Genomic DNA, 27,626 nt, shown 5'->3' on the forward strand with positions numbered 1-27,626 from the left:
TGAGGCTGAAATTTCTTTCATTGCATTTAAAATAAAATCAGGGAAGATATTGCAATCTTCATCTTTTCCATTTTTGTCACTGTTCAATGTTGAAGACTGTAGAAGAAAGTCTATTACCCTGGAAATTCATAAGTTAGCATGCATAGCATAGCTTTTTGGTTTTAATTTTCAGTTTAATGAACAATAATTAACTTATTAAATATTATTATTAAATAATTAACTTCTGCTTATATAATACAGAAGTATCACCCAAAATTTGAAGTCTGTGACAGGTTATTGTACTAAAGAACATAAGGCAGATATAACTAGCTATTGAACGGTCAAAAATCATCTAACGGCATTATGGTAAATCTGTTTTGAGTCCACTGATTCCTTTTCACATGAAAATGAATAGCAATATGCAAATGAGGGAAAAGTCAGAAATAAATTTCATTTACCTTTAGATTTTTAAACTGCCACTGTTTATACTTGTACCAATACATTGTCTTGTCTTTGTAGTCAATAGAGACAAATGGGTAGCTCCAGAACACAATTGCATTGACCCATTTTGGACCTTTTTGATGAAATTAACTGTGTCCTTCAAATACCTATTTGTAATAACTATGAATAAGCCCAGATGCTTAGCTCCAAAGTAGCTACTACTTTGCAAGCTTCATTTGGTTTTATGAATCTCATGTAGAGTAACTGAAATTCAAAATGCCACAGGCAAATGTTCTTCCCCATGATGAAACTCTTCAATGTGGAATCTTCATGACCTTGCTGACCTTTCCTATGCCCTTGCTGCACACAGAACACTATAAATAACCCTTTGGAAGGGGATGCTCTATTTCACTGTGTCTGTCACCATAACTCATCACTGTTTGAAAGAGAAGGGATAAGAAGAGTGGCTTGCAACCAGAGATGACAGGTCCTCTTAGCCATTCCTTTGCCCTCAGCCAAGAGCAGGTATATTTTCTATCAGATTTGTCAAATTGTATTTTTCTATGAAAGTAGTTAAATGATGTTATGAATTATTACTGAAAAAAAACCAAACCAAACAATACCAGGAAACCTAACTCTCTGATATTCAGCTACCTCAGATTTGTGAGAGTAAAAATTCTGACAAAGCTGTATTCAAATGTATGGTTATTTTTGGCCATTGTAACTACAGTAGTGGTAAAATGTTCCTACATTCCATTTTATGGCCATGATGACTTTATATAAAACCTATACCCATTATTGCAGTGATTTGTATGGGACAGAAATATCTGCAGATCTAGATGGTTAATGTGCAGGCTAATGGGAGCTACAGGGTAATAGTCTGCCCTTAATTCACTGACTTCTTTCAAAGATCCAGCTCTCTGTGCAGCCTATAAATCTACTAATGAGTCAAACCATTTCTAAAGTATACAGGCATCAATTCCAGCCTTGCAAGAATTTATTTGCATCTCACTGGTTTTCTTCAATGTCAAAGCACTATCCACAGCATCAAGCTAGTCTATTTTAAGAATCACTTTCAGAAAAGATGTCCTTATCAGGAAAGATTTTTTTATTTAATAGCAAACAAAATATGCACAGTATACAGCACAGATGAATTAAAATTTAATGAAAAAAATATTCTATTGACATTAAAAAGACCCCAAACAATTTGTTTCATATCCAATACCACACCACAGTTCTACAGCATATTTTCTTATTGGAAAATTGAAACGGTTTAGAGGACTGGTTCTGACATCATTTGTTTCCATAGCTAATCCTGAGTACTACCTACACAGAGTAATGGGGAGGGTTGCAGACAGCTATGGGTTCTCTGCATAGATCTTTTTGAATTGCATTTCTTTTCTTCCTTTTTGAGCTATTTAATTGCCTGGTTTTCAATTGCCATATCTTTGTGTCAGGGTCTGCAACTATCCTACAAAGCAATAATATCCTTTATAATTAGAATGGGAAAAATAATTTTTTCAGACAGCAGAGATAGCACGGCTTACACATTACATCTGAAAAATGTACTTTTCAGAGAGAAATGGAGTTTTCAAAAATAGTTTTTGTTTGTTGAAAGAATAATTAAAGTACACAAGACACAGCAGAGTATCCTAACTAGCCCACATGAAGAGTGGGTTAGTTAGGATACTAAAAACAGTATAGCTGGGATAACAGATTCTAATTCCCAGCCAAAGAAGGAAAACCAGGATTACCTTTGCATAAACTGTAATGTGCCTTTGAAGTCACAGCCTCAATTTAATGGCCTCACATTAAAAAAAAAAATAAATAAATTACTGAGTTTATGATGTATTTGAGGGCAAAGACTGTATATGATGTACCTAGTATATGCAAATTTTTAGGACTAAGTGCATCTTAAAAGCTAATATTTTTAAGTAATTTGGCTACGATAATTTTGATTTGAAAAGTTGCACAAGAAACTTCAAGGACTTTGTTTCCAACTAGCTGTTCTAGTTATTTTCTGGGTATGTCAGGTTATTATATAGCTTGTTTGTTTTATATTAGAGCAGCTAATATCTGAGATTTAAGTCCTCCTCCTCTTGGCCTTATCTTCATCTATTCAGGCTTGCTGGCTGGCTGCCACTGCTTTGCAGCTGTCTAGGCTCTGTCTGTGTAGCTGGGGCAGTAGCTACACTGTGTAACCTTAGTTTGACCATAACCTGGACTGTGTCCTCTGCTATTGCTTTCTGATCTTATTTTATGCTTAGATTCCAACCTGCTTCATAGTATATTAGCTGGAGACCTTCAGATTAACCCAATACTCTAAAAAAACCTGTTGTGTTGGTGCTGAGAAGCAAAAAACCACTAGGATAAGGGATGAATGACTCCACAGTAGACAGAATCACTACAAAGGAAACAAAAAAAAAATATGTTTAAAGCAAAGTATTTTATTAATAAGAACTGTAAAGTAAGTAAGACATTTGGACACACATTTCAGAATAATCTTCTGCATCAATAAATGCAGTGTCAGATTATTTCAGGTTACCAACTCAAATAATCCTGTTAATATCTTAAATGCATTGAATAAGCCTGAGAGATCCAAGATGTACATTGATACACATTTTCAGAACAAAAGCACACAAATATATCCAGATTGCTTTACCTGGCCAATAGCTTTGGGTACTGTTGTATGATGTGCACGAGTCACAGCAAATGACAAGTGAAGATCAACAATTTTACAGAATCCTGATTTGTCTTTGGGAGAAAGTTCTTTTCACTGTTTTTTTTTCCAGGAACTTAGTGGTTAAAATATGTATTTTAAATGTATTTTTCCAGTTTCTGGGAATTTCATCCTGTAGAGAGCTGCAAGACAGAAACTGACAGTACATTTCACATCATGCCATAATTTTTGTCTGTGTTCAGATGGAGTTTAGAGAACAACTCAGTTCCCTCTGAAACATCTGCAAAGCAGTTCATCAGCACACAAGGCACCAAGATGGGTCCACAGATTGCATTGACTTGTCTAGAGCAAGAGTTTACACATATAGTTTACACATGAGCTCTTCCATATAGATGCCTAAGATGTCTCAATCTGTACCTAAGTCTCATCCTAGACCACAATAAAATGTTCCAGAATTCAAACTATTTGATAAGAAGCAGGTATTTGAATATCAATTCAGTATCAGACTCGTACATCCAACGACATTACTGACAATGAGACAATGACTAACAAAAAAATGTAAATGGGAAAAAGAAACTATTATTACTGATTTTGTGGAATAAACAAAACAAAACAGTGTGATCCTGGGGAACCAGTGGAAGTTATATCAGGCCTTATTGTTAAAGAACAAGAAAATCACCAAAAAATAAGAGGACATATGTGAATACCTGCAAACAAATTGCCATTGCCATTTGCTGGGATAACAGGGTTTGGATTAGCAATCTGAGACATTCCCCAAATGGAAAGTTGATTTCTGCTTCCTTATAGAAGACATTAGAACCACACATGCAAATATTGTGTGTTTTCTTCTTCAAAAGTTTCCTGCTGTTGATTTGTGCATTAGGAGAAAAATTTTTTTGCATCTGTCCCCCGAAATGTAGATGCACATTTTTGACCTAATCAAAAAAGAAAGTAAATACATTATATACTGATGATTTTTACAGTTTTGAAGCATGCCAAGCACTAGTAGTCCAATCATACTTCTATTTCTAAGGTTTTACCCACTCTGTAATCCCAGAAGTGAGTTGCAAAGTAAACAAGGATTATAATAAGAAAACATAATGACATGAAGTGAAAGCTTTTAATGTATGATTTTGAACATATATTCCAGTGCTTTCATCACAATGAATAACAAGTGAAGTACTGAAGATTAGTTCAATGTACTTATGGTATTCAAAAAATTCACTATGTTCTGTGAACCTGTTTAGAAGTTGGACTGTCATGTTACCTTGACTGCAGAATATGATCCCATGCTTATTGATGCTTAACATTTCTGCAAACCTATCTATGCTCAAGGGCCTTATTCAGAATATTATAGCTGCAGGAGGGTTTACATATAGCTCCTTAGGCAGCCAGTTCTCAAGCAGGGACTTAAGTGCCTCAATGATGAAATTCAGAACCCTTTAGGGGGAAGCCTTTTCATTTTTCCTGATGGTAGAGCAAAAAGCTTTGGAAACACTCAGCTATGATGTCTGAACAGTTAATCTAAGTCATGTGTCTATATAGAACAGACACCTTCATCCCCTGAGATTTAGAGCAATGACTTAATATTTGAGCACAACCAGATAATGAAGGATCTTTCCCTTCATGCACAATTAGTGAACTTGACCACAAAGAGTTTCTAAGAACTTCCTCTGTTCAGTCTTCCTACAGTAGAGCCTAAATCTCAATTATACAGTGTGAGCCTGAGCTGAATTATTTATTCTTCACTTTTCCTGTTGAATCTGGAGCACAGCACAGAAAAAGACTGAAATATTCAAAGGCTTCATAAGAGAGAGAAAAAAGTAAAATAGATCTGTTTCTATCCTAATTATAAGGATGCTTCCCTCTGAATGATACTTTCTTACTTCTGACTCTGCATATTATTCTAAGTATTATTTGCACTGTTTACAACAGCATGATGCCAACGTCTTTTTAGATTATGATTATTGCTATATTGGATTCTTATATAATACATATTTAGGCAGATTCTGGAATTTTATCTAAAAAGAAATTTCTTTTGTTATTTCATCTTTTAAAAGAAAATAAAAACAAGTAACTCAGAGAGGACATTCTCCTGCTACCTAAGAAGTTTTGTAATCTAATGGTGTTAAGTATATCTTACAACACAATGGTAATTTATAATTGTACGCTTGCATCTAAACTGAAAACTGATGTAAAAAATGGACCTAGACTGACAGAAATCTATCATTAGGATTATAATGGAAAGATGTATCAGGCCTCAAAACAGCAAACATGCCCTTTTCATGCATTTGTAAACTTTAAAACTTTGCAATTTTTTTTTTTGGTTTAGCAGTCACAGAATGAGATATGAAAGGAAAACATCCTCAGCAGTCAATACATAGAAGCAGAATTTACATATGCGCACAATTAATTCGTCCCACTACCATAGTAAAACAGATATTAGAACAATACCTAAAACATAAAAGCAGTGGTTACTTTTTATGATTTACACAGACTGTTCAGATTAATCACATTATTTCTGCAACCAGCAACATGGACACACGCAAATATTTGTTAACGGATTTTGTGAATTTACTATGCTGCTTTCCTAGCTACTGTACTGTAGCAACTAATACTGTAACTGCCACTGTATAATTGTAGCAAATAATATAGTAAAAAACTGTGATGCATGTGTTTTGCTCTATGTTCTTTCAGTGTAAATGTACAGAATTTTTTGCACTGAATTTTTGGAGAGAGATTTTTAAAAGCATCTTTCAAAATAAATTGAGAAGCAAAAGGGTTTTTTTTTGTTGTTTTGGTTTTTGTTTTGTTTTGTTGTGTTGGCTTTTTGGGGTTTTTGTTTGTTTGTTTTGTTCAGCTCCACAAGAATTAATATTACACTGGCAACTGTTATTTCCTATGATCCACCTGAGTGGTTTAACAAAATAAACAGTTGGCAGTGGATCAATTCAAGCACTTCTTTGATAGAAAGATGCTACTTTCTTTTTTGTAAAAGGCCAAAAACTTATTTTCTGTGCCCACTCTCACAAAAATATCTCATGCTCTTTCCCTACAATCAACATAATTCTACAAGACATCAGAACCTAGCAAGAGGAGTTACCAAATTGTATCTGTTTCCTTGCATGTTCATGCAAGATTTCACACTTTCTGTAGTCAGAAATTTGAGAATCATAAGAGTGACTTGAACAGAAAGTCTTTAGGACTCTTTTAAAATGCAGCTAATAAGATAAACACATTATTTTACTCACAGACATTGGCCTTTTCCCTCCCTTCTCTGTGCTTATGGTAAATAAAACAAAAATAATTCCATTATATTAATATAAATATAAATTACACAAAAAAAAAATAAGTCACTTGCCCCACAGACAACCGTGGTCAGTGTGGCAGGGATACTACAGGTTGCACGTCAGTATCAACAAAGTAGCATGGATGGTAAAAAGTGTGTGCAACTAGTTTTCTATTTTGGCAACTGTAATTTAACAAAGGGCCTTGCTGCTCCTGGGATTTTGGTCATCTGTATTACAGCAGTACAATCCTTTTCACTCTATTGTAATAATGATTTGTATAACTGAATATGCCAAACTGCCTGTCCAACAAGAATTTCAATACTACTTCAGAACTCACAGGTATGAACTGCTGCTGTATTTTCAGTGTTATTAGGCAAAGCACTGATCTGGGAGTTGAGTTCATTTGTGACCTACCTGAGTTGTTACTCCCTTCTAGAAGAGAGGCTTATTATCTCTCCCAGGTTTCCAGATTGCTTTTCAATTATCTATTTAGCTTGTACAGTTCTACTGGCTAACTACTTCAGCTGATAACTGCCAGCTGCCTCAAATTCTCTGTGATGCCTGATAGAGATCTTTCACAGTCTAGTCTGTTCCTGTAGTTACAATGTGCTGTGTTCTGTGTCACTGTGAGCTGGAAAAGAAAACAATTGGATTGGGCCATGGTTGATGGTTACAGAGAAAACTAACCTCAATGGAAAGACCTGTTTTGGCTATATATTGTCATAGAATTCTATGTTCTAATTATATTTCTATGAATTTTATCACAAAACGTGAGTACATGTGTCTCTTTCACTAACAGGACAAGGATTAAATGTTATGCTAGTGACAGAGCTATCTGTGTGTATGAATAAAGGTGTAGTGAGACACAGGCTGATGATCACTAGCTGTTAATATAAAGTTTACAGAAGGTGGCCTAGATGATTTGCCAATATAATACTCATGTTATTATCCCTTGTATCACTTGGAGATGACAAGAATACATACCACACCAGCCTGCTTATGGACATGAGAGAAGTTTGAGATGTGTATTTATGGAACCGAAATCAGTGCAGAAAAAATAGAACGTAACCAGAATGTAATCCGACATAGGCCAGAACAACACGTGATCATAACATGCATTCTTTAGATTCAGACTCTGTGACAAAAAGACACAACCTGTAATGTAACAGAGAAGCACTAAGCTTAGTAGAGGACCTGTAAAATTCTGGATTCAGCTAAAACTGTGTGACAGTGGCATGTGGCAAAAAGGGACTATTCCAGTAGGGGACTTACCCAAACAGCTAATGGAGACAGTTACAGAAAGTACCATCAGGGATTCAACATTTGTAGCATTTTCATTTTCCCTAGTGAAAAAATAATATTTAATTTTTTTTATGTTAATAACACTAAAAAATCTCAAGCCATTACAACAAAAACAGGATAGTGTTTAATAAACAACCTCACAAAAATCTGTCAACTGGACACAAAATTAACAATCAGAGAGGTAGTTCTTTTCATACACATATTAGTTGATTTAATATTTTCTTAACAGTTGATTTAATTTCTTCTTAACAATTATTTTGCTGAAAAATACAGAATGCCACACTCCCATACACAGACATACACACATGCACACAGAGCTCTGAAACTTTATTAGCTTCTTAAAATTCACACAGAAATTATTAATTGCTATCTCTCATTAAACAATCTTAATTTGAATAATGGTCTTCCTACAACAAAGGTGCACCAAGACTGGAAAGATGCAGAATGCCAACAGGGTTTTTCAACCTGCAAATGAGAACCAAATCACTTCATCACCTTTACTCTACAGATACTCACAGATGAGTGTATTCACTTAAAAACATGATATCACTGCAATCAAAGTCCAAGTAGAAAATGAATTAATATATAAATTTATAGTCTGAAGGCTCACGGTAATTTCTGTGACTTTAAGCAGGCTGGAGGCACTTAACATACTGTATCTGAACTTGTGCCAACTGTGGGCCAAATCCCACACTGTTATACCTGCAGCTAGCTTATGTTCTAAATCTGCCTTCCACTAGAAAACACCAAATGCAATGAAGCACACAGCAACAGTGAGTCAATTAAGATCACCTTTCCTACAGAGAGTGGTCTGAAAAGAGGTATTGAAAGAAGCTGAATGAGGCACATAGGTATATACAGAAGATGTTTATGCCTGTAATGGCTAACATATGACAATATAATCTGCTATATCTATATAGATGTTAATATATGCAGTATAATATAAATACAAATTTATTTACAAGCACAGAATACATCAACTTGTACTGTATGTAGCACTGTTACATACAGCATGCAGCATGTACTATGTAGTGCAGCAAACACTGTCTGTGTGATATACCTTGCCACATATAAGTTGTATATATATATATATATATATATAAGTATATCTATATATGTGATATACCTTACCACATATAAAATTATAAATTTTACACTGTGTAGAATTTATTGTGTACAGTATATAATATACATTTGTAAATTAAAAATATATATCTATATAAATATATATTTATTTTTGTTAGGGCATATTCATGAAGGAAATAGAAGTATGCAATGTAAACCAGGTATCATTTCTAGCTTCATGTATTTATTTTTCAGCTCTCTTTGAAAGTTACTTTCCAAAAATTATATAAAACAACATGTAAACTTTACTATTTCACTGTAAAGGGCATTGTAAACATGCTTTGTATTTTACAGGAACTGTCTGAGGTCCTATATAGCCTACAATTTTCTTCAGGGCATAAAAAAATGTTTGAATATAGCTTCAGACTGCTGTAATGCCAAGTATACCACTTTGATTTCAGCACTGGAAGCTTTGTTTACCAAAGATTTTACATCAAATTTCATCATAATTTCAACATTTTTTACCCTGTAATTGTGGGCCTGCCTGGAAGAGTTTGACCATGAGCATCAATACCCAAGCTTTCTTTGCTTGCATGCCCAAGAATCATGGCTTAGTGTTCGTTTTCCCCTCCAACAGGCTTTGTGGAGACCTCACGGGTCCTTGGTCTTCCAAAGCCTGTAGCACAACCTGCTCCCAGGACAGACACTGTGAGTGTGAGGGTGCTGGGCACAGGCTCCTTTGACATACTTGCAAAGTATGACTGATATGGCTACCTAAATTAATGCAACTGTGACTTCCACTAGCTGCCCTGGCAGTCACCATGTTTTCTCCTAAAAATGCCCCTGGACTCAGATACATAACCCAAGTACTACTTAGCTTATGCAATGTCACAAAAATGATTCCATGCTGCTCAGTTTGTTTCAGGAAGAACAGTGTTTGCTCTCTCTACCAGTGAATTACTTACTGTTCCTTATGAGTACAGTGCCAGAATCTACCCAGAGACTGTAGAGGGCTGGCTGCTTTACAGACATGTGACAAAGTATTCCCTCCTGAATCTGAAAGACTTGGCCTAGAAATGGATGATACATAAAAAATAACAATAACATTCTAAAGAATGAAGGAATGCTTAAGTGTTACATTACTGATATTTCCAGATCTGTGCTTTCTGATTTAATGGTTACAGTTTAAAACATAGAAAAGTTCCTGTCACTTCTCACATAAAAGCAAATCAATTAATAAGAAAAGGAGACAGAGAAACATGATTTCTATTAATTTGTGTTTCAGACAGCAGTTGTCTGTGGATGGATTTTTTGATGTAATAGGTATTGCCATTTGTGCCTCTGGTTTTTTGAGGAGTGACATGCTCCTTTTCAGATTATTTTTCAAAACTTTTTGTTCATTGTGGCTGATACTAGCTAAGGGATTCAAATGTTATTAATGGAAAATAAACAGACAAAAATAAACTGCACAAGTTCAAGTCTTTCCTTCCTCGACTAGCAGCTCAGGAAACTAGAATACTCCCAACTACAGTTCAAGTTCTCCTCCTGTCCATACACAGGCAGTCTCAGTTCCTAACATGTAATGATCCTGATCATAAAGCTCTAACAAAGTGCTTGAAATCAAGTCTTTAAAAAAATTATATTAACATTTCATTTTGTACATTTCACAACACTGTGTCAACAACTATATTTACTCTAGTCTCCTCACAGTACTTAAGTACTGCACTTAATGTGCAACCTTTAGATGAGAATAAGTATTATGGTAAAGGCTTTAATTATACAATTATATTATAATGTTTATCAATTTTCTTACAGGATTTTAGCCTCAAGGACAGGATTTATGGATAATTTAGCAGTCACTTTCATAAATATGTTTATCATACGTACAAAACACTTCTCATAAGTTTTTTGGTTTTTTTCTTAAGCTGACAAAAAGATGGCAAATGCTGAGGTGACCAAGATTTTCATCAGCAACTCGATGCTGACGAGCCAAATTTCAGTTCCCGTTTCAGAAGGCGAAGGTCCTGCATTGAGCACAAAACGAATTCGGTTAATTTACTTTTTACTTTTCTCCTAACACGAGGAAACAGATACACCGTTTTTTAGACTTTCGATGAACCAGAGAGCGCAAGCTGCCTTTAATGTGAGATACTTGACACCCTCAGTGCTGAAGAGGAGGAGATCGGAGTGGGACGGGGGGGCGGACACGTTTCTCGCTGCCAGAAGCGAGTTGCCCTCCTGTCCCCCGGCCGCAGCGAGAGGGCTCTGGGTGCGGCGGGGAGCGCTCCCGGCCGGCCCCAGGGGCACAGGGCCCGGCGCTGCCCGCCCGCCCCGCGCAGCACATCCCGTCCTGTCCCACCTCCCGCGCTGGCGCCGGCCCCGTCCCCGTGTCCCCGGCCGGGCGCCGCGCCCCCGCCAGCCCCGCGGAGCCGGGTTGGGCAGCCCGGGAGGCGTCTCCTCTGCAGCCCCCGCCCCCCCGCGCCGGTGCTGAAGCGCCTCGGCCGCTCCCCGCCAGCACCCCCGGGACAGCAGCACCCGGGCCTCCCTCCCTGCCGCCCGGCCCGGGCTCTCCCGCCGCTATTCCGCTGCAGAGGACACCTCATGGAAAATAAATAAATTAATTCCCACACCCACCCCCGCGGCCGGGAGAGAAGCCGGCGGCGGCCGCGGGATTAGATCCAGTCCGAGCTAGAGACCAGGTAATGTAACCTACCCGCCAGGAGGGAGGAGGAGGAGGACGAGCAGCGAGGTCGCTGAGGTTGTCCCCACCGGGGAGGGCTCCGGGGGACGGAGAAGTGGCTGCCGCAGCCGGGGCGCGCCGGCGTGGACCCGGCGGGCTGCGTGCGAGCGGCTGCCCCGCGCTGTGCGCGCCTCACTGTCAGTCACACACACACACGAGCCGCCGCCCACGCAGGGATGGATGGATGCATGGATGGATGGATGGATGCATGGATGGATGGATGGATGGATGCATGGATGGATGGATGCATGGATGGATGGATGGGCGGACGGACAGACACCGCGTGGGACGCAGCTGTCGTCCCCCAGTACCAAAGCAGCCACGGCAGGGAGACGCCGCACGCCCCGCAGTGCCCGCTGCCACGCGGGCGGGCGGCTCTGACAGCGGGGCAGGGAGGGAGGCGGGCGGCGGGGCCGGGCTGAGGCCGCAGCTCTGGGGGGAGCGAGACGCGATCCCGCCCCCGGGCCGCTGCGCGCATCCCCGCGGGCGGCGAGCCTGCCAGCGCCCGGCCTGAGCGGAGCGCGGTCCGCGGCCCCCGCCCCGGGAGCTCCGCCGGGAAATGTGGGCGGAGAGCAGCGGAGCACAAACCGGGCCGCCGCGCTTGCCGTCATCAGACATGGGCCTGCAAGAAGCTGTGAGCGAGGTGACCTTGGAGAAGGTGGATCTGGATGGAGCCACTATCGCTCCGTGCCAGGTGCAGTTCCGTGCTCTGGGCTGCTCCGAGTTCCACGGCTCTTGCGTTATTATCTCGAAACGCTGTTCGCTTTAGTTAATGGTTGTGTACAGAGGTCCTGGTATAAGTAGTACCAGAGCCACGAAAATAGTCCTCCATCATTTTCTTTCCTTGACCTCTGCTAGCACACAGTCCTTGAAGGGAATGGTCTGAAGAGTTTCCCTGGCAGGGAGCAATCGTTCAGGGTTCCTTGCTGTTGAAGTGGCCCCTAAAAGGCAGTAAGTCTTAGGAGAGTCTGAGAAATTGCCCTGTTCACATTTCAGAGACCAAAGTGTCCCCTGGTCCTTCTGGGAAAGCACATTACCTTTCAGTCCAGAAGAGTCACAGAACTGACACAAGTTCTCCACTGGTTTTCCGGTGAGGTCGATTAGAAAACAAAACAAAGCAGAAAATGTTTGCAGATACCAGGATTTTCCAGTGTCAGCCTGAGCTTTCAGTAAAGGAGTTTTACTGAAAATGTTGAAAGCTGTTTTGGGGAAAAGAGAAACAAAAGAAAGCTGGTACCGCATGAAGGTGTCCATTCTTGTTTTGTTGGTCTCCATAATAATCGCTCATGTTTCCATAGTGGGTCCCATCTGTGGCTCTCAAGTTACTGATCAAATAGTAATGAAAAGATGTTTGCAGCTGCCATTGCAGGAATGGGGCCATAAACTTAATCACGCACCAACTGAGCTAACAACTCAAGAGCCTTAGCTCTGTCTATATGAATCATGACAGAAAAGTTAGTCATTGAGACAGATGTTCATACACTTTATATTTAAAAGAAGTAGGAAACTGACAAATAATTAAAAAAAGTGAGATATACTTTTATGTACAAGTATTAAATATGTGAATAATGCATAAGTGGTTCCCTTTTTATTTTAAATTGGGGCTCTCTTGTCCCCTTGCATTATTGTCTGCTAACTTTGAATAGTGTACTTGAGCCTGAGTGCTGAACTCTTTCTACATGATGGAATACATTTAGAAAAGAGATTATACTCAAGATGTTTCTATTATTTGTGCTATTAATTACAGAACTGTAACTCCATGTATGTGTAGGGGCCCAGCTAGCTTAGTTTGCAGCATAGTGTTTACAATGTAAGTGGCTTCAAAGCAAAACAGCTGATCATTTTGAATAGGCCAAGGGGTGACTGGAGGTGATGGTTTTTATTTTATTGCAGCTCTAAATTATTTTCGTAGTGAAGAAAACTTTATTTTATTTATATGATGGAGATGTAGAATAGCCTAAATACGAACTGTGGTCTTCATGGAACATCTTTATGCATGGTGGAAAACCAAATTAATGTGTTTTATAGATAGGAAAACTCTTTGGATTGTGTCATGATACATTGATCTGAACAGGTATTTTACATGTAAAGGGGGAGACTTTGAAATATTACAAAAGGAAATATCAAAAAGAAACCAGAATGTAGTTAAATATTGTGGCTCTGCAACTGCAGTAAGGAATGAAGGAATTATTTTTCATCAGTTTTCATTGTAAATAGATGCATTGTTATAGTATATTTTAAAAATCTTCCTTCCAGCTCTTTAACCTAATTTCATCTGTCATTTCTCTGTATTGTATTTACCTCACTCAGTGCTTGCTATGGCAGAATTCTTATTCTAGAATCCAAGTTTTATCAGGGCAGGAGATCTTTGGACAGCTTAAATTTATGGACAGGCAAGTTAAGGGAGAGAAAAAACCATTTCTTATATCACAAGCTGGCATTTTTACATTTTTTTTTTCATTACTCTTTCTTGGAGTAATGTTCACTACATCATACTTCTATTTCTTGATTTTTTTTTCCTGGAACTCAGTGATTCTCTTTCTTCTTCACTTTAGAAAAAAGTCCTCTCTGCTATCCTTTATTTTTTAAGTAAATTATCTTGTCCTCTTTTTTCAATGAGGAGGTGGCTTGATTTCCAGTAAATATGATTATTATTGGATCCATTTTATTTCAAGAAAAGAGTCTATGACTTACCTGCTTTAATTTCCCATTGCAGAATCACATGATGCTTTCAAAGAGTTGCATTTTACTTGAGGAAAAGTATCCTTTAGTAAGGATAGTGCCTGAATATAATTCTCAATTAAATTGTATCCCTTAAAACTGTTTGCCAGAATTTAAGCTGTCAATTTTCTTCTGTGAGAATCAAGAAGAAGGTTTCTGGGCCATGCTAATAATCTGTGTTGTTAGATGAATTTTATGTTTCAAGGTTGATATAATTGCAAAAATGTAATTATCTTTTGAGTAATTAGGCCATAGCTATAAATCATTGATAGAGAATGTTAGCAGTTTCTGTGTCTGTTGGTGTAATATATGTATGGCACAATGTTTGCACAGCACCAAGGAGGAGGTTAGATAGGAAAATATGATGTCATTGACCAACTGTTTTATGTGTCAAATAAGCACGAGGAACTGGCTGAGTCCCACATAAGCATCTCAGTCCAGACCTGCATTCCTTGACTTGCATGTATTTGTGATCTGTTGGGCCAACTTCTCTAATTTTATTGTGAATCTCGGAACATTTGAAGAAAAGTTTGCAGTATTCAAACAAAAGTTCTTTGCCTACAGGAATAAGGAGACGATATTCTTTGACTTCAGGAGTAGAAGATGTTGGACAAACTGACTGCTCTATTTGGCTTTACAATCTATCCAACATTTTCTTATATTTCTTGGTCTTATGGTCAAGCAATCAAAAATCTTGTTAAACTTATTGAAGAGCTAAGGGTTATCTAACTAGGTGACAGTGGCTGATAAACAATCTTTATTGCTCTGTTTTTATCTTTGCAATCTTAAGATTTTTAATTCACAGGTTTTTTGGGGGGAGTAGGGGGTGGTGGCAGATTGATCATCATTAGCGCCTTTGGTAGATCTTAGTTTTGGTTTATATGTTGTCTTTAAGTAGGTCCTTTATTTGTATGTTTTCAAGGTCAAGCTTCCAGTTCCATGATAATATTTTTTTATTTTCACAGTGCTCTTCTATCCTAGCGACTTATAACATCTTGATATAAATGAAGAGGTTTCCATGAAGAGCTGATAAAAATGAATAAGCATTTCCAGAAGGATTTGAACATGACTAGGCCACTTTAAAAGGTTTCCAAAAGTGAAGGAGGAAAATAATGGAAAAGAATTGAGCCTTATCACAGTATACTCTTTTTCTTTGTAGCTGTAAGACTTAAGATCTTAAGAAATTGAATTAATTTTAATTCATAAAGGCAGGGAGCACTAGAGAACAAACTTAAGCCATGTTTTTTTGTTTTTTTTTAATTTAGTGCTGATGCATTTTCTTTCAGCTTGGTGTCATGATTATTGAATGTTAGCTATTGACTAATTTAATTTTCACCCAACAAAAAAGCAGTGCTTTGAATAATAGTGTAAATCATATAAAATTTGCTATGAACTTTGTACTGTAGAAAACTTGTACTTTTAAGTCACCTGTCAACAAACCACAGGACACCCAAATATTGTAGAAGTTGGAATATTTGAGAATAGGTGGATTTGACATTATTTTCATGTCTTTCATGTGAAAAGAACTCATATCAAACTCTGCAAAAAACAGTCAAAGCATAAAGCTGTGCAGACTGGAGTTGTCCAAACATGCAGGATTGTTTAAAAATTGTTTGTTTTCATTCAGCATGAATATTTGTGTCCCCCAAAAGAACACTTTCCAGTTGTCTTGACCGCAAGCTTGGTAGTTATTTCACTTTTAACTTTCTTTAAGATTTTCCAGTGGAAGACTCGTGTAGGTAGTGATCAAGGTTCAGAAAGCATGTTGTATAGAAGACAACTCAGAATGACTGTATTTCTTATTTGTGTATTTTTAAACTTCTGGTCCTTCAGAGTAGCTTATCTTCCCATACCTTCAAGCACACTCCTGCTGCAGCTTCAGGCACCATTGTGTAGTGCCCTTCCATCATGTGGCCTCAGGATTAGCAAACCATTGCTAATTAGGATTAGCAAACATTCCCAAGTCTGGCACCCAGGGATAGCACATAAAACAAAGAGTTGTAATGGTGTTCAAGATGTGCTTGGCATCAAAGAACTCCAGCATTTCTGTCACTGAAGTGGTGGCAATGACAGTGCAATGAGGTATATTGCCTCTTCCATATGGTCTACAATTTTATTCAAAATTAGTAAAATCAGTCACAAAACAGCAGTACATCATCCCAAAAGATAGAAATTATTTACCCCCTCCCCCTCCCCCCCCCACAGAAATAGTTTTAACATTCATGCTTGCCACTCAGCACTTCAGCACTCTTGGAGTCTATGGTACAAGCAAAAAAGAGACAAAAAAATTTGAAATCTCAATTTATCTGTCATGTGAGATTTGTTTCATAGTGTCACCCTTGGAGCTTTACTTTTCAGTTTTTGTGTTCTGAAATCAACAAATGCTGAGAACAAGTATTTATTTTAAAGTACTAAAAACATGTGAAGGAAGAAACCAAAAAGAAATCCCCATTTTTTGTGCTGACAAAAATGGCGAAAGCATATATGCAAAATGCGTATTTGATTTTTTTTAACATAGCTAGTTCCTACTGCAATGTATTTGATTAGAATTTGAGACAGAGAAATGAGCATATGCCTACTTCCAGCATATGCTTTTGTAATTAAGTGTATTAGAGTGTTTTTTAAAAACATTAGAAATTAGGTTCTGTGTGGTATCCTTTTCGAATCTCTGGAATAACGATATAAACAGTTGGTGGTGAAGATGAGTTTTCAAGTGATACAAGACTGTGTCCAAAGTTCCAGTTTTAACAATTTGGCTTCTGAGAGACATACCTGACTTTCTTTGCTGACCTTATTGAGAGATAGAAATTGGATAAAAATGGGGTATTTCAACAGTTACCTGTGCTATTGAATTAAAATGTCACAGGAGTTATCATTACTAGACTGAGCTCCTGTGGTTTGCATTTTTGATATGGCCCTCAGAGCAGGTTCACAAGAAAAGCCAAGAAAAGAACAACTTAATGATAAAAATCAACTCCCCTTGGTAATGTGTCTTATTTCTTAACAACTGGCATTTTATGTGCCAAATTCCTTGATAATTCAGCCTTTGCCAAGTATACTTTCCACTGAACAGATCTTTTCTAGAATTAATTGTTTTAGCATGCTCTGCTGGGGATGGATTTGGGTCTGAATCTGGATTGTGGACCCTGTGTTCTCAGCAGTGACTCCTGCTGATGGTAGAAATGAAAATTTTTGAGATACATACTGCAAACTAGAACTGAAAATTGGTTTGCCTGAAAGTTTGCCTAAGACAAAGATTCAAGGAGGAGCAAGGAGGTTTCATCTGAGAGTAGGTAGAGAGAGCTGAATTGACTATGGAAGGAAATAGCTGCTGGAAGCTGAAGATGGCAATGGGCCAGCCTATCATCCTATTACCAGCCCTTTTTTAGAATGTACATCTTTAAAATAATTTGTACATAGTACCAAACTAAAGGATTCCTTTCTGCCCTGAGGAATTTGTAAGAGGTCTACTCATTTTATCACTCAGGGATCTTAACTCCCTATCTTCCATTAGGCAACCTCTTTCCCTTCTTCTCACCAACACTACAAAAGGCGAATCAGGGTACTCAATAGCACATGATTAGGAACCACAACAACATATTTTAGCAAGAAATGAAAAATCTTTTGTATTTTTTGGCCTCTAGGTTGCATATATTAAAAATATAGGTAGAAAAGAATATGCCATAATAGCCTGTATTTACAGAGCATGAAGTATGTTTTATATTTGTGAAGAATAGGCAAAAAGATAACGTTTTCTTTTTCTTGTGCAGATACAATTATGTTGGCTAGAGGCATAAGATAGATTTTTTATCATGTTTTTCTGATGTAGTTATTCAAAAATAGATGGTTTTTTGTAATTATGCTGCAAACAGGGATGCATTATTTCAATTTAGTTCATTTCTTCATTCATACAAAATAACACTAGAACATTATGAGTGCCTTGCATGGCCTATGATCTGTTTCAATTTTAGCTTCATGAAAATAATGAAAAGTGATTTTTAATCTAATGAATATAAGGGCCAAGCTCACATGAGATAGAGAAATCCAGGAAGGACATTTTTAAGTGACACCTGAAAGCACTGTGGTGATTGGTCTCAGTCAATGAATATGTCAGTGTTGCTTGACTGGCATTTCCTCTCTTTCTGTGACTCCAGGTCCATGCTTGAGCTCCCTTCTCATGGTGTAGTTCTACTGGTTTATATGGGGTTACACCCTGTAATGGCTGAAGAGACTCTTTTACTGCTTCTTAAGACTGCATATTTAGTCTTTTTGATCACTTGCTTTGACTTGCCTGATTAGGTTAAATGGAAATTATTTATCATAATCATTACCAAAATGATGTCTCTATTTCCAAATAAGTTCTTTAGTGTGTCCATCTTCTTTGCCATTCCCATTTTTTTTTTGGTCAGAACTTTGTCCTTCTCTCCATTTATTAGAATGAAAACAAATATACAGTAGCAAATTAGTGTTCTACTCTGCTCATCCTACTGCATACTTCGTTTTCCATCCTAAAACTTAAACTGCCAACAGCAGTTGTCACTTGTAGGGCACCTTTCATAGGGCACAGATGCAATCCCTCCATAGTTACCAGTACTGATGTTTTACCATGCTATTTTTATATTTAGAGTTACATATGTTTGCATTATTTATCTTTATGACTTTTAATTCTGCCTTTTGAGTTTCATTGTTAGGGTACAGAAAAAATGTAGCCTTGGAAGAATGACACATTAGGTGGTGAAAACAGAGTAGATGGGAGAACACATTAACCTGAGGAAATAGTGTTTTGAGGCGTTTCACAGAGGTACCTAGCAGAAGTGGAATAGCATGTCATGTTTTCACTCAGAGCAGGTTTCAGTTGTATTCTAATTTTTAAAGTTTTGGGTTTTTTTTGAGAAAAGAATATCGAGAGTATATTGCCTTTTGCTTTTATGATTTCTTTATTCTAATTGAAGCCATAGGAAGGTTTTTGCTGTTGATGAATAGTATCGTAATAGAATACAGAAGCCTGTCCTTTCCACAATTAAAATAGATTCTTTTGTGTGTAATAGTATGGACAGGTGTTAATGAAATGTTGTTGCTTGAGTAATGAGCTTGCAATTCTGGATACACTTCAGCATTGCTGAAATATTGTAAATGTAAAATGGTGACTTAAATTGTATTGTTCTCAATAGAAATGTATTTTAGCTATGAGGCCGCAATTTCTTTTTTTGTATATATTTTCTGAAAAATTTCCAAAGCTATAGTATTTATATCCAAGCTTACTTTGGAATTATTATACTTAAATTGATAGTTTAATTGCACTGAATTATATGTTTTATTAAGTATCCAGGACATGTTTTTAACTTTAATAAAGTAGTTGCAAATTTCTTCCTTATTTTTTTTTTCTTGTCCCCCATTTACCAGTTTTATACCAGATGTATAAATAGAACGATTTTTTAATGCAGGACTGTACTCTTGTGATACTTAAATTGTCACCTAAATTAGGCTCTCTAATTTCAATGTTAGCGGATCCTGGGTAAGTAGGTTGTTATCTCTTAATAACTGAAGCTTAAATCCTACTTTTAAACCAATTCCCTCTACTAATGAACACGTACTGGATGAAAACAGAAGTTATAACTGTATTTGAACACCCTGTTCTATAAGTACTTTGAACAGCAGTTATAGCTGTTTTATATGCAGAGGATCTTGCATTCTGGTGTAGTCTGAAGGCAGCATTTACTTCTCAATATGGCAGATGAATATACATGAGTGAGTAGATATTTTTCCAATAGTAATAATTGTATGTATATATAGAAATGCACAAGATGATATGAAAATAGGAAGAATTATGCAATAGTTGCATACTAGGAGGTGAAGTGGAGAAATGAAGAAAGTCCTGGAAAGGTGCAATTATATTTCTTTGATGTTTTGGGAAGTTCTAGTGTTGCAGTATAGTATTCACAGCCTGTAGTAAGCAGCCATAAATACCATATATACATGTATATGTATTTTCCACATGATCCTTTTGACCTCTTTGGAACAGTTCTATGATCAGGTGCATAGAAGGAGTAGTGGGTACTGATAGGTCTGATAGGTGATGTTGGCAGTATAAGAGTGTGAGGAGATGCAGAATTTGGACTAGCTATGAAAACAACAGAATCAAATGCTTGGAGGAGACATTTCAGTGCCAATACTTCGACTTGGCATGAGAAATGTCAGAACTGAATGGATGAAGCTTTAGTTGGCATTTAATAGTAAATTTAACTCCTCATTTTAGAATGGAGGACTTCTGTAATCAAGGAAATTTTTAGTCATCCAACCAAAGCAGAGGAGGTTCTGTTTTCCAATGCCAAGAGTCTAAGGCTGCTTGCTTCATAGCTGTTAACACTGTTCCAAAGGGGAGTTTGAACTGCTTGGTCAAATTCCTGCTGCGTTCATTAACTTGGTGTGTTTGTTTCTGTTACCCCATTGAGAAGGGAATGGTTTGTATTTGCGTTCCTAAAAGTTTGGACCTGATTTATTTAACCAAGCCCCAGTGAGCACAGAACCTTTTATATTTGGTTGAACTCATGCTCCCAGGCGCGTTTTATTCTGCTTCTGTGATTTTGACAGAGGGAATCCCTCTTTGTTTCTCCATTTGGCTGAGCTGCTTATCTGGGCCCGACTGGGGATAGAAATGGGCTGCCTACTTTCTGCTGCAAACAGGAACCAAGAGAGACTCTTGTCCTAAAGAGAAAAAAGCATATTCAAGATGGTTTCTAATTATTTTTTTTATCTCTCAGAGAACTGATAATATCCAGAGGGTCTTGCAGTGATTCCTTAAGCAGGAGTAGGAAGGCTTTTCACAGCAGTGAAAAGACACAATGTCTTGAAGGTAGAGGAAGAAGGAGGGAAGGGTACATGGTATAAATGATCAGGTTACTGGGCTTTAATTCTTGGGCAGTACAACGATGCAATGTTCTGCTTTTGAGGAAAGCCACGGCAGCATGAGCTACCTAAAAAGCTCACTGTGCCTCAAAGTGGAGGCTGTCAAAGTACTGCCTTTAATTTCAATCCTAAAATGCTGCAGCATAAGTAAAATAGATGGAGCCGTTCTGCTGTGGACATTAGGCTGGCCTTTGGGAGGTGGTTTGTGTTACTGCTGTTACCAGGACACCATCTCTAAAATAACCTGTTGCTGTAGAGCTACAGTGGAAGTGTACAGTGATCTACATCTTTCACCTGTGGCAGTTGAAAATGTTTTTATCTCAAATAGACCTACTCAGGATGGCTTGGAAGAAAATGATTAGTCCAGAGCGCAAAAAGAAAAGTGTGCTGTAAGGGAAGGGTGCTCTGTTGTGGCAGTGTTCAGGCCTGCTGGGAATTGCATAAAATGTTTCTGTCTTCTGAGTACCCTCAGTTGGCAGGATTTGCGTGGACTTTTACTTATAAAAAAACCCTGCTTTAGCTTTGTTAGATGCTACAGTCAAGAGCTGATCCTGCAGGAATGAGAACTTAACTGCCCTTAAGGGCAAAGTAGAAATACATTATATTACACCCTTTAATCACTTTGGGTTGTATCTTCTTGTCTTTAAACAAAACTACTTTGTCAATTGCTGAATATTTTTATCACTATGCCTGTCTGTTTTAGTAATGCATACCTAAGTAAAACTGTCATTTTCCCACTATAGCATATACCTGCACTTAACTGCTTACTTGTTTTAAATGCCTCTCTTAATCATGGTCCAAATCCAGGTGAAAAATTGAGCGAACCTCCAACAAATATAGTACATATTTAGCAACTTATATATCTGTACATAAATAATAAACTTTCAAGCTGGAGAATATCTTGCATTTTCTTACAGGTGAGAAGTATTTTTTTGCTTCACATTATAATTGTGCAATGACAAAGATTGCTAAGTTAAAAGTAAGAGGTACAGGCTTTCAAATTATGCATACCATTAAAAATAAAGAGGCTAGTAAAGGCAGTAGTACTATTGCATTCAAGTTCATTATCCTTTTCACTTGTATTTTGCAATGTCCTCACAGCATCCTCTCCCCTCTGAAAAACACCCTTTAGTTTCTAATACTCAGTCTCACTGAATTAGGTTCACAGACATTATCTAATCTGACTAGAGAAAAGATTTTATACTCTAAAAATACACTCCCACAAATAATTTTTAAAAGACAAAGAAATAGATTTCATATAAGCATCTAAAGTCATCTGAGCAAAAGTGGAAAATTACCATCATATATTGATAAGTTGAACATATTTGGTCTTCATGAGCTACTGCAGCATTTGTGCCTTTATTTAAGGCAGAAATTGGTATTCAAATAATCACAGCAAACCTCTGCCCTGATAGAGTAGCCTTAAAAGTTACTTCTAAGGTATTGCAGTGTTTTATTTTGTGTATGATTATCTATGCATTCATACAGATACATTTAAATACAAGATAGTGAGTACAACTGAAGGGAAATCAAGGAACCAGGGGAAACCTGAACCAGTTGTGTGATGAAGAAGCTGTAAGTCATTTGTAGAGTAGTTTTTCCTTACCTTGGACATTGTTTTTGAGCTACTAGAGCTGTTAGAGCAAGGAGGGGTGAGACAGCTGCGTGAAGCTGGGGGATTGGGGAGGAAGAGTGGAGGGAGGGCAGTGGGCAATCTGTGGAGCAGTCTGAGCAGTATCTGCAGGTGGAGAGGGCTGGCAGACTGGAGAGGGCTTGCAGTCTAAGTGGCTTGTGGGGGAGTATGCTTTCATTACAGTACCATTGCAGTAAGCATTAATGTACTGGTGGGTGAGAAGGAAACCACCAATATTTTTCTTTAACCTCTGTATTTGTGACATGTAGACAGGAGGTTTTTAAACCAACAATGTGTCTGGCTCATTTCAAAGGGTGCTGTGAATCAACCCAAAAGCTGGGATGTTGGGCAATGTGATGTGATGTGCAACATATCTTTATGATTTGTATTTCCTCCATACCTAACCCACTCAAATTTGTGTACTGGCACACCCTATAGCATGTCTAATTACTCAAGTTCTTGTGTATCGGCAGTTATCCAAGCCAACAAAACTTCAGGCTGCATTATAATGCTTTTTAAATAATTCACAGAGAATAGGAATAGTTTTTAAAGTAGTATTGCTTTTTTTTTTTTTTTTTTTTTTTTTTTTTTTGTTCTGTGAAGGGATCTGCTATGGAATTCTTGGACTTATTAAAAAAGATTTGGCAGTATCTTGGGCAAATAGGGGTTTTTGGTAAGTTTTGAGAAGTCTCTGATGCATATTTGGTATCTACATCATCAGAGACAGCCCTAACTATACCTGAATCAAATCTGTTCTGTTGCCTCTATTTCACATTTGGAAGAAATTGCGTTTAATGCCAGGTGCTTTTATAGAACCACAGAATGCCACATATTCATATATGAAATACAATCTCACAAAATTTCACAAAAATATGAGACAAAGTATGTATGCATTATAAAAATTGGTGTCTTGTTAGCAATTTAATCACTGCAGTCACAAACTTGCTCTAAAAATGATGCCTCCAATTCTATGGATCTGGGCAAGTGTCCAGCCTTTACATAAGGTAAGCTGCCCTCTATGTTGTTCTGAAAGGCATTGAACAATGTTTCAGGTTTTAATTGAGTGGTTTATCCAGTGGCTTAATCAAATAAATTGTCAATTAAAATTGCATATATGAAATTTGTCACTATTTTGCTTAACATGTCAGTAATTTTCTTTCTAATGGTTTTTTTGCATAAGACTTGACTTGAAGATTTACTTTCAAAAACAGATAGTTGTCTATGGTATGCAAAGCACAAGATAGTTTTTCTGCACCTTCCATAAATTGTCTTATGTGAAGCCATGACAACCACAAAAATATTTATGATGCAACAGTCCTGAGTTGCATATTTTACAAACACAGCAGCAAAATATGGGTCTTGCAGCACATGCTTTTCAGAGATGCAATGCTCAGCTAAACTGGACATATTTTTCCCAACAGTACAGAAAATATTGCAGAATTTCAGGTTTCAACATCATGCTGTTAAGCTGTGGATCAGTTTCAAAGAAGATGGAAAGAACATTTTTAGAATCTAGAGCATACATTTTTCACTTTCTTATTTTGTAAGAGCTAAATAAGCCAACAAGATAACCCTTGTCCTACCACCCCCAAGATGCTTAAGATTTAAAAATACTGAACTGGAAGAAGGGGCTGGGTCATTAATTTCAATCCACTGCAATACCAAAAAATTGTATTACAGCTTTATATATAGGACTCAATTCATCCAAGCACAGACTTCAGTAGCATATGCATCTATGATTGAACAACTTTTCCAGATATACTTTAAATAATGGAGAGATATAGGCAATTGTAGACAACATATCATTTTGTTATAACTTGCATGTCTAAAACAGGTCAGGTAGAGATGTCCCAGAACTTTGTTCTGCCCACTGATTTTAAGTGAAACCTACATATCCAGATCACATGCAGATGTCAACACTCTTAATGTCAAAATATTGTTGTGATGGATAGCTCCCTTAAATGAGAAAATGTCAAATTATGCGTAAGTCAAAGAATATCTTGCAGATCTGTATCACAAACTTAAATCTTCTCTAAATGTGTAAACCTTGAATATATACTAGTAGGAGAAAAGATTATTACCCAGCACCTTAGGTCTTGCAGGGAGTTGTAAAAAAAAAAAAAAAAAAAAAAGTAAAAATTCACACCAAATGAAAACAATTTGTGACCAGACATCTGTTACTAGAACAAGCTGCTATATAGATTTAGGTTTTATTCCACTGATAATGTAGGGCATTCTTTCAAGAAGGCTTGGATTGAGACAGAAGGAAAAATTGTGCTGCAGTATTAATGACTTGTGCTGCAGTATAAATAGCACTTGACTATATGCAGCAAAGATTGTTTCTTTTCAAGTGTCTGTTCCTAAAAAGAAGTAGTGAAGCAGATGTTAATGTGTAGAATATGTGAGCTGAAGTTCACATCAGCAGCCAGACTAAATGGTTATGATGAGTTTACTTCAATTTTCACAGTTTAATCTGAAGATCCCAAAAGAAATTCTCCTTTTGGTGCCTGTCTCTCTTCCAGGGAGGAATAGTTACCTTTTACTATGTGCCTATGTGTGAATGGGCAGCAAGGTGCAATAACTGAGCCATCTCTAGGCACCTTTCTCAGAGGAGAGCTTGAGTAGCTGGATTTGTATTATATGTAAAACTCCACTGCCATCACTATTCACAAAATACACTGCTAGATACAATCTCATGTGGAGAGTTGAGTAATAGCCCTCTTGTTATTGATATGTTTTTATATAGACAATGGTCTAAGACTGTATTAACTTTTGTTTTTTTCAAGTTCAAGCTGACAGTGGGCTGCAGGTCAGCTGTCTGCCATTGGCATGTCCATACCAATTACTTCTGTCACTTAGAAGCACATGTTAGTGGTGGTTCTGACCTTCTGCCTCATGCTCAGTTCTCTGAATTTAAAAAGCTCAGCCACAGTATTGGCACAGATTTTAGTCCTCATTGCTCTCTTAAGTCAGTGGACAAAAGGCAGCTGTGGTCCCCCACCGTGATGCCAAGTAGGTGCTGTGCTGTGCTTGCTCATGTGGCCTTTGTGGTCAGCATCCCTAGAGACGTTGCAGTGGTACCTGCTGTTAATCCATCTTTCTGTGGCTGTTTCTCATGGGTACAGAAATCTTGAGGCCAGCGGTGATTTTCTCTTCCCCTGGGGAGGGGTGAGGATCCTGTGGAAGGAAGGGCCTGCCACTGAAGGGCACAGTGGGGGAGAGCAGCTTTGCTGACACAAGTGAGAAGCTGTACCCAGGACTAAACACAAGCTGTCAAAATGTAACACAAGGTGTCCAGCAGTAACAATGCCTCCCTTCCTACTTCACTCCAATTATAGGAAATGTGGTATTGTTGTCACTGCAGGGTCTTTGTCAGAGTTCAGCAACTCATGTTTACTTTCTTTGTTGTCCTCTTGTGTGCTTGTGTCAGCAAACATGTTCTCTTCCTGCTGTTGTCCTCAGTGATGAGATGAACAACCCTTGCAAGTATCCTCCTCACAGTTTGGCATTAGAGGCTCACTGATCATTGCCATGTTTATCTCCAGTATGTTTCATTCTTCCCAAAAGAATTGCTTTAGATTCAAATTAAAGTTTTAGACAATACAGAGATCAATTAAATGATAATACTTTCTCATGATTAGGCAGGTCTTTTTCTTTAAGCAATTCTCCTATTGGGTTAGTTTTCAGTAATTCTAGACCTTGTTTGACTTTTCATATGAGATTGCCACTTATCCTGGAAATGCAGATCATCATTAGCATCATTATTTTCAGATAAGAAATTTATTCTGAGAATTGCTTTCTTGCCTATGAACATTCAGAGTGGTGGGCAGTGAAAGTAACAACAGTTTGCCCATAAGATCTGTCCCAGAGGTGGTCAGAAATTCCCAAACAAAGTACTTCTAAGAGCTTTGAGGCTTTAATATCAATTGCTTAGTGAATATCTAGGACAAGAGAAAGTTTTAATTTTTTTTTTCCAGCCTGAGTCATCATGTTGTTTTTCTGTTTCTTTTGGCCAGGCAGTTTCATCCTTTCCAGCAGTTTTTGGGTCAAGGCAAGTATGGTGTGTGAGACTGATAAAAAATAACAGTTATGAGGACATACACACCTTGTTGCCTGGTTTCCAGTAAAATAGTTAAGAACATTTTTTCATTTAAAAAGAAAAGGCTTTTAAGGTGAACTTTGAAAAGCATTTTGCTCAGAGTTTTTGAGAGAAGGTAGAATCTGGTCTTAGGTACAGCCTGCCTTGTAATATATTTATTCTATCATCAGTTCTGCAGATGAGTAAAATTTTTTTTCCTATACAAAAATAGTGAGTTTTTTTTCAATTTAAGAAATAATGGAAAATAAATTTTGGAGCTCTACAAATTCTGCATTATCTCCAGCAAAACACAGCTTTTTAAATATTGTGATGGCTAACACTGCTTATTAATACAAAGTTTCTAATTCCTGTATAAAGCCTTATGCAGTATTTTATGCTTTCACTGTTAATTGAGCGGTCTAAAAACATCTAAGTTAATTGCACACTTACTGTTAATTGCTGGATAATTTCGTCCGAATGAGAAAAAATTGGATTTTTGCAACATGATAGTTGCCTATTAAGTGTCTCTAATTTTCCTTTTAAGCTTTTACTGATGATCTTTAAAGCATTTTTATTACACTTTTTATTCATTAAACAAAATAATATTAATGTTGATCTTAGTGTATGTTATAAAAGACAGTTTCCCAACCAGCCTTAACATTATGCTGGACTCCTAGAGCATTAGACACAAACTATGTTCAGGTTTTCCCAGACATTAGAATTCATTTTAAAGGCTATATAGAATTTTAAAGGCTAAATAGAATTTTGAAACTGAACAGAGGTTGTCAGAC

The 27,626-nt window shown here is 37.5% G+C and overlaps 1 protein-coding gene and 1 long non-coding RNA gene across 7 annotated transcripts in view; one reads left to right on the plus strand and one right to left on the minus strand.

The window, feature by feature from the left end:
- Positions 1-1,510: 1,510 nt before the first annotated feature.
- Positions 1,511-11,928, minus strand: LOC110479881 (uncharacterized). 5 transcript variants are annotated; one of them, XR_004149488.2, is made up of 3 exons: positions 11,471-11,923; positions 7,663-10,781; positions 1,511-7,545 (listed from the first exon to the last, which is right to left on the minus strand). It is a non-coding gene; the product is annotated as an uncharacterized LOC110479881 (long non-coding RNA). The 5 variants fall into 5 exon arrangements; XR_002467020.3 differs by having other exon boundaries at positions 1,511-2,824; positions 3,083-10,781; XR_004149486.2 differs by having other exon boundaries at positions 1,511-9,827; positions 10,645-10,781; positions 11,471-11,921.
- The window catches only part of SLC16A7 (solute carrier family 16 member 7), a 79,376-nt gene continuing 62,985 nt past the window's right edge, over positions 11,236-27,626 (plus strand). For both annotated transcript variants that reach the window (XM_021547458.2, XM_021547456.2), the window contains exon 1: positions 11,236-11,456. The gene's annotated coding sequence lies outside the window, so the exon portion shown is untranslated. The remainder of the gene's footprint in view (positions 11,457-27,626) is intronic.

This window comes from Lonchura striata, chromosome 5 (assembly GCF_046129695.1).
Source record: "Lonchura striata isolate bLonStr1 chromosome 5, bLonStr1.mat, whole genome shotgun sequence".
NCBI classification, from domain to species: Eukaryota; Metazoa; Chordata; class Aves; order Passeriformes; family Estrildidae; genus Lonchura; species Lonchura striata.